Source organism: Oncorhynchus nerka, linkage group LG18, assembly GCF_034236695.1.
Source record: "Oncorhynchus nerka isolate Pitt River linkage group LG18, Oner_Uvic_2.0, whole genome shotgun sequence".
In the NCBI taxonomy this organism is placed as follows: Eukaryota; Metazoa; Chordata; class Actinopteri; order Salmoniformes; family Salmonidae; genus Oncorhynchus; species Oncorhynchus nerka.
The window spans coordinates 81096646-81103756 of NC_088413.1; the positions used below are offsets into that span (position 1 = coordinate 81096646).

At 42.8% G+C, this 7111-nt stretch overlaps 1 long non-coding RNA gene across 1 annotated transcript; it reads left to right on the forward strand.

Moving 5' to 3' along the window:
• The first annotated feature begins 534 nt into the window (after positions 1–534).
• LOC135561933 (uncharacterized) lies at positions 535–6678 on the forward strand. The gene is made up of 2 exons (XR_010459815.1): positions 535–989; positions 4346–6678. It is a non-coding gene; the product is annotated as an uncharacterized LOC135561933 (long non-coding RNA).
• The last annotated feature ends 433 nt before the right edge of the window (positions 6679–7111 follow it).

The window sequence follows — 7111 nt, forward strand, 5'->3', positions numbered from 1 at the left end:
GTGTGTACAAATGAGGTAAGATAAGGGAGGTAAAGGCAATAAATAGGCCATGGTGGTGAAGTAATTACAATGCAGAAGATGGATGTGCAAGTAGAGATACTGGGGTGCAAGATAAATAAATAATAAATAATTCTGCCCCACTATGACATTTTTTTATATTTGGAAGTGGACAGGCTGTGGTCTCTTAGGTTAGATATATACACATCTTTGGTATGAAGACAGGCGAAAACTGCTTATCCGATCACACATGGCGACCTTGGCAGGCAAAAGAAAAAAGCTCATGCGTAGAAACACGTCATTGGGTCTAACGGTCCTATATATCGCCGAACTGCGCATGTGCATGACGTCAAATCAAAAGGCACTCCTGTATAAAGTTTTAAAAAATTTTTAACGAAAATGAAAACGTGTCAGTTTTTTTATGCTTGTTTAACCTTCTCGAGGTTGGAGTAATAACACGTTGAACTACGTATATGACATTGGCTTGGATGTAGGTTGTGCCTTTTAGTTGTCGAAGGAAGAATTGTTCACTTCTCTCATTGACTTCTCAAACACCGATCTGGTCTGTTTCGCAAGTGTTCCCGGAAGTACCGCGATGTTGCGCCTCTGGCTTTAAAAACTCTGTGTTATCAAGGACTCCATATTAACTTCTCCATTGGATTGGTCGAACAGTGCAAAAGAAAACCTCCCCCTACAGTTGTTTTCTCTCTCGTCAACACCAGTATGCTGGCAATCTAGTTTCAGACGTTTTTTAATTTTTTAACATAATTACAGTATTTTTAATGGGAGGAAAATTGAGGGGAGGGCTTTAGGATTTGTGTGACAGTTCAACAGCGCAATCTCCGTAAAGCGCAGTCAGACGGCTGGGGGCAAAAAAAAATCGTAGAACTGGTTCTCGTAAGAGGTCGCAAGGGGGTGTCAAATACGGACCTCCCCCCCCCCCCCCGGAATATAGCATTTACTGAATAATGTTGGGTCTTTGAAGAGTTTCTGTGAGTATCTTAATGATTAAAATAGGATTAACACGTAAGGGTTGTTGGATGACCAGTTTTTGCTGGGCAGTCCTTTGTTTACTTATGTAGCCATCTGCGAGATAATAATATGATTGCGGCCCTCAATTTGGGGTTTTCGTACATGTGTGCGCATTCCTGTGTGGTAATACTGATGGTATGTCAGGGCAGATGGTTCGTTTTATAAAGTAGGTTAGGATAATTCCTTTTAACAGGTTAGGTGAATTAACGTAGTGGCTTGGGAGAATTGAGGTTAAGGTTAAGAAAAGGGTTAGGCTTAGCGACAACGCTACGGTTGTCAACAACTGTTGTCCCCGACGCGGCCACTTTGGAGCTGTAGACCTACTCCGTCTAGTCACAACCGTAGAAACGGAAACAGATCATTAGCATCATAAACACCTGTACCGCCCCTCTCAATCATCACACTTGTTCCTGCATTAGAATGTCTTAAACATGTTAAGGTTTGTATCATTCACAGCTAAAGTTGCCAAATAACTCTAAATCGAATGTATATGACCTGCTTCATATGCTCACTCGCTCCTGGATGGGAGAAATATCCTATTCAGCTAATTCTTCTTGTCTGCTAAATGAACAAACCAACAGCCTATGGCATGGTGCATAGCCATATAATGTACAGTAGGCCAACTCATTATGTTCTTCTGAAACACATTTCCTTCATATCATAATGTTTCTTTAGACCTGCCTAAAATAAGTACATCATTTATTGTGATGGTGTGTATTCAATTGATTTATTAGACTTTAAAAAAAAATGTAGAATAATAGTGAAGACATCAAAACTATGAAATAACACACATGGAATCATGTAGTAACCAAAAAAGTGTTAAACAAATCTAAATGTATTTGAGATTCTTCAAGGTAGTCACCCTTTGCCTTCATGACAGCTTTGCACACGCTTGGCATTCTCTCAACCAGCTTCATGAGGTAGTCACCTGGAATGCATTTCAATTAACAGGTGTGCCTTGTTCAAAGTAAATTTGTGGAATTTTTTTCCTAAATGCGTCAGTTGTGTTGTGACAAGGTAGGGGTGGTATACAGAAGATAGCCCTATTTGGTAAAAGACCAATAAATGCTTCACAGAGGTCAAGTAACAGACACATCTCAACATCAACTGTTCAGAGGAGACTGTGGGAATCAGGCCTTCATGGTCGAATTGCGGCAAAGAAACCACTACTAAAGGACACCAATAATAAGAAGAGACTTGCTTGGGCCAAGAAACACAAGCAATGGACATTAGACCGGTGGAAATCTGTCCTTTGGTCTGATGAGTCCAAATGTGAGATTTTGGGCTCCAACCGCCATGTCTTTGTGAGACGCAGAGAAGGTGAACGGATGATCTCTGCATGTGTGGTTCCCACCGTGAAGCATAGAGGAAAGGGAAAGGGGGGGATACCTAGTCAGTTGTACAGGGAAAGGGGGGATACCTAGTCAGTTGTACAGGGAAAGGGGGGATACCTAGTCAGTTGTACAGGGAAAGGGGGATACCTATTCAGTTGTACAGGGAAAGGGGGGATACCTAGTCAGTTGTACAGGGAAAGGGGGGGATACCTAGTCAGTTGTACAGGGAAAGTCAGGGGGATACCTAGTCAGTTGTACAGGGAAAGGGGGATAGTCAGTTGTACTAGTCAGTTGTACAGGGGGGAGTCAGTTGTACAGGGAAAGGGGGGGATACAGGGAAAGGGGGATACCTAGTCAGTTGTACAGGGAAAGGGGGTATTCAGTTGTACAGGGAAAGGGGGGGGATACCTAGTCAGTTGTACAGGGAAGGGGGGGATACCTAGTCAGTTGTACAGGGAAAGGGGGGATACCTATTCAGTTGTACAGGGAAAGGGGGGATACCTAGTCAGTTGTACAGGGAAAGGGGGATACCTATTCAGTTGTACAGGGAAAGGGGGGATACCTAGTCAGTTGTACAGGGAAAGGGGGATACCTCATTCAGTTGTACAGGGAAAGGGGGATACCTAGTCAGTTGTACAGGGAAAGGGAGTCAGTTGTACAGGGAAAGGGGGGATACCTAGTCAGTTGTACAGGGAAAGGGGGATAGTCAGTTGTACAGGGAAAGGGGGATACCTAGTCAGTTGTACAGGGAAAGTCAGTTGTACAGGGAAAGGGGGATACCTAGTCAGTTGTACAGGGAAAGGGGGATACCTAGTCAGTTGTACAGGGAAAGGGGGGATACCTAGTCAGTTGTACAGGGAAAGGGGGATACCTAGTCAGTTGTACAGGGAAAGGGGGATACCTATTCAGTTGTACAGGGAAAGGGGGATACTAGTCTAGTCAGTTGTACAGGGAAAGGGGGTATACCTAGTCAGTTGTACATTCAGTTGGGAAAGGGGGGATACCTAGTCAGTTGTACAGGGAAAGGGGGGGATACCTAGTCAGTTGTACAGGGAAAGGGGGGATACCTAGTCAGTTGTACAGGGAAAGGGGGGGATACCTAGTCAGTTGTACAGGGAAAGGGGGGATACCTAGTCAGTTGTACAGGGAAAGGGGGATACCTAGTCAGTTGTACAGGGAAAGGGGGGGATACCTAGTCAGTTGTACAGGGAAAGGGGGGATACCTAGTCAGTTGTACAGGGAAAGGGGGGGATACCTAGTCAGTTGTAAAGGGAAGAAGGAGAGTGATGGAGTGCTGCTTCAGATGACCTGGCCTCCACAATCACCCGACGTCAACACAATTGAGATGGTTTGGGATGAGTTGGATCACAGAGTGAAGGAAAATCAGCCAAAATGTACTTTGAAGAATTTAAAATATAATTTGATTTGTTTAACACTTTTAGGTTGCTACATGATTCCATATGTCAAAATTATGAAATAACACGTCTTCACTAGTATTCTACGATGTAGAAAATAGTAAAAAATTAAGAAAAACCTTTTGGATGAGTAGGTGTGTCCAAACCTTTGATTGGTACTGTATATAATTTCTCGTTGATATAAAATATACGTTCCTTATGTTTCCAAAACCGTGCCACAAGCGATGCGTTATAAAGTTCAAAGTGAGCGTCGGGGATGTAAACAAAATTCCCCTGGCCAGAAAATACTATCGTCAATACGTGCTAAAGCAGTTAGCGACTATGAATGGGGTAGCCACAATAGCTAGCTAGCTAACACTAAACGTATGTAGCACAAATTATTGGTTGCCGTTGTATTCCTCTCTAATGTGCCACAGGTTGTTTGCCATAATAGCTCATTTGGATCACATTTGTGGAAGGTCGTTTGTGCAATTTAAAAACAGCTACCTATTTTCTTAGCTATATTTATATATAAATAAATGTCCTAGCTATATTTTGAATGGGGTATGTATGTTTGTCCATCCACAGGCTGCCTCTCCAGCTTCTAGACAAGATCATCTCTGACAGTGCAAGAACCTGTCCAGCATTTGACAAAGGTCTTCTCAGCCATAGCATAATGCTATGTAGCTAGCTACCAGCTACTAGCTACATAGCATAATGATATGTCGCTAGCTACCAGTTACTAGCTACATAGCATAATGATATGTAGCTAGCTACCAGCTACATAGCATAATGCTATGTAGCTAGCTACTAGCTACATAGCATAATGATATGTCGCTAGCTACCAGTTACTAGCTACATAGCATAATGATATGTAGCTAGCTACCAGCTACTAGCTACATAGCATAATGCTATGTAGCTAGCTACCAGCTACTAGCTACATAGCATAATGATATGTAGCTAGCTACCAGCTACATAGCATAATGCTATGTAGCTAGCTACCAGCTACTAGCTACATAGCATAATGATATGTCGCTAGCTACCAGCTACTAGCTACATAGCATAATGATATGTCGCTAGCTACCAGCTACTAGCTACATAGCATAATGATATGTAGCTAGCTACCAGCTACTAGCTACATACTTTGTTATTCTCTCATTTGTGACTCAAATCCCAAAACAGATGCGAAGTGAACGAGTGCCAGACTTCGTGGGGAAATGTCCAGACCGCAGCTCTTCACGTGAGACACATCCAGATTTGGGGTAACATCTCCCAATTGTCACGCCCAGCTGTTCAGACCAGAGATGGATCAAGAGCTCAACCTCTGCCACTATTTCGGCAGAGAACAGACAGTGGATTTTACTCCAGGGATGTATGGGGATACAGGCGAGACTGGCAACTACAGACAGCTCCAGGCTGGACCTGTCTGTCCCATCTCTCTCTCTCCTCTATCCTCATCTGTCTGTCCCATCTCTCTCTCTCCTCTATCCTCATCTGTCTGTCCCATCTCTCTCTCTCCTCTATCCTCATCTGTCTGTCCCATCTCTCTCTCTCCTCTATCCTCATCTATCTGTCCCCACCACTGCTTGTAAACGACAATGATATCTGTCAAGTCGTGTCCTGTTATTTTCATAACAAGGGATCGAACAGAACATATGTCGGCTAGTTGGTGGAATCATCCCCAGAATTGGTTCCATTTGCATTTAAAGTTATTCACAGACATCTCGGTAGGTTTTTTTCCCCTCATGAAATGGAGGATCTCTGTTCTACTGCCTTCAATAACCCAATAATCAGCCTTTTGTCTGAACCAAGCAATTTACCATTATAATGAACAAAGTGTAGGTCTAGTTTCAGATGTGCCGTGGACAGTGAGTTTGTTGTTGTTCTGAAAAGCCTCGTTTCCAACCTTCAACAATGGGAGTAAAACATAGTAGATGTTGCAAACTGTATCAAAGATCTTGTCGCCTCCTAATGTCGCGTGTCAGACTTTACTACTACAGAGTTGGTTTGTTCTAATATATTATACCAGACCTTGACTGTAAACCTACAGGACGGTAGATCTCCAGGAAGAGGGTTGGACTGAAAACCTACAAGACAGTCGATCTCCAGGAAGAGGGTTGGACTGATAACCTACAGGACAGTAGATCTCCAGGAAGAGGGTTGGACTGAAAACCTACAGGACAGTAGATCTCCAGGAAGAGGGTTGGGCTGAAAAACCTACAGGACAGTAGATCTCCAGGAAGAGGGTTGGACTGAAAACCTACAGGACAGTAGATCTCCAGGAAGAGGGTTGGGCTGAAAAACCTACAGGACAGTAGATCTCCAGGAAGAGGGTTGGACTGAAAACCTACAGGACAGTAGATCTCCAGGAAGAGGGTTGGGCTGAAAACCTACAGGACAGTAGATCTCCAGGAAGAGGGTTGGGCTGAAAAACCTACAGGACAGTAGATCTCCAGGAAGAGGGTTGGACTGAAAACCTACAGGACAGTAGATCTCCAGGAAGAGGGTTGGGCTGAAAACCTACAGGACAGTAGATCTCCAGGAAGAGGGTTGGACTGAAAACCTACAGGACAGTAGATCTCCAGGAAGAGGGTTGGGCTGAAAACCTACAGGACAGTAGATCTCCAGGAAGAGGGCTGGGCAGCCCTGTACCTTATCATACCAGATTCTGAGCCTCTCGACTGGCTCTGTGAGATTAGATTAGTAGTCCCTCCCTCTTATGATTGTTGATCTGTGGTGGAAAGATGTTTTTATTGCTTTACCTCATTGCCATGTTTTGCACCAGGACAATTGGTGCTTTTCTCTATGATATTAACCAGTGTAAAGACAACAACAGTACACTAACCCAGGTCCTAGAGTTCGAGGCAAATTAATATCGTCATTTCCCTTCGACGAAGTAGGGACCATATAGCCCAACATAACATACTGTACCAAAAAGACGCAATTCATTCTTACACCATATTGATTCATTCGTACACCATATTGATTCATTCTTATATACACCATATTGATTCATTCTTATATACACCATATTGATTCATTCTTACACCATATTGATTCATTCTTACACCATATTGATTCATTCTTACATACACCATATTGATTCATTCTTACACCATATTGATTCATTCTTACATACACCATATTGATTCATTCTTACATACACCATATTGATTCATTCTTACACCATATTGAGTCATTCTTACATACACCATATTGAGTCATTCTTACATACACCATATTGAGTCATTCTTACATACACCATATTGATTCATTCTTACACCATATTGATTCATTCTTTCACCATTTTGATTCATTCGATAACCTTATCAGAGTTTGTATGAATGGCACAGA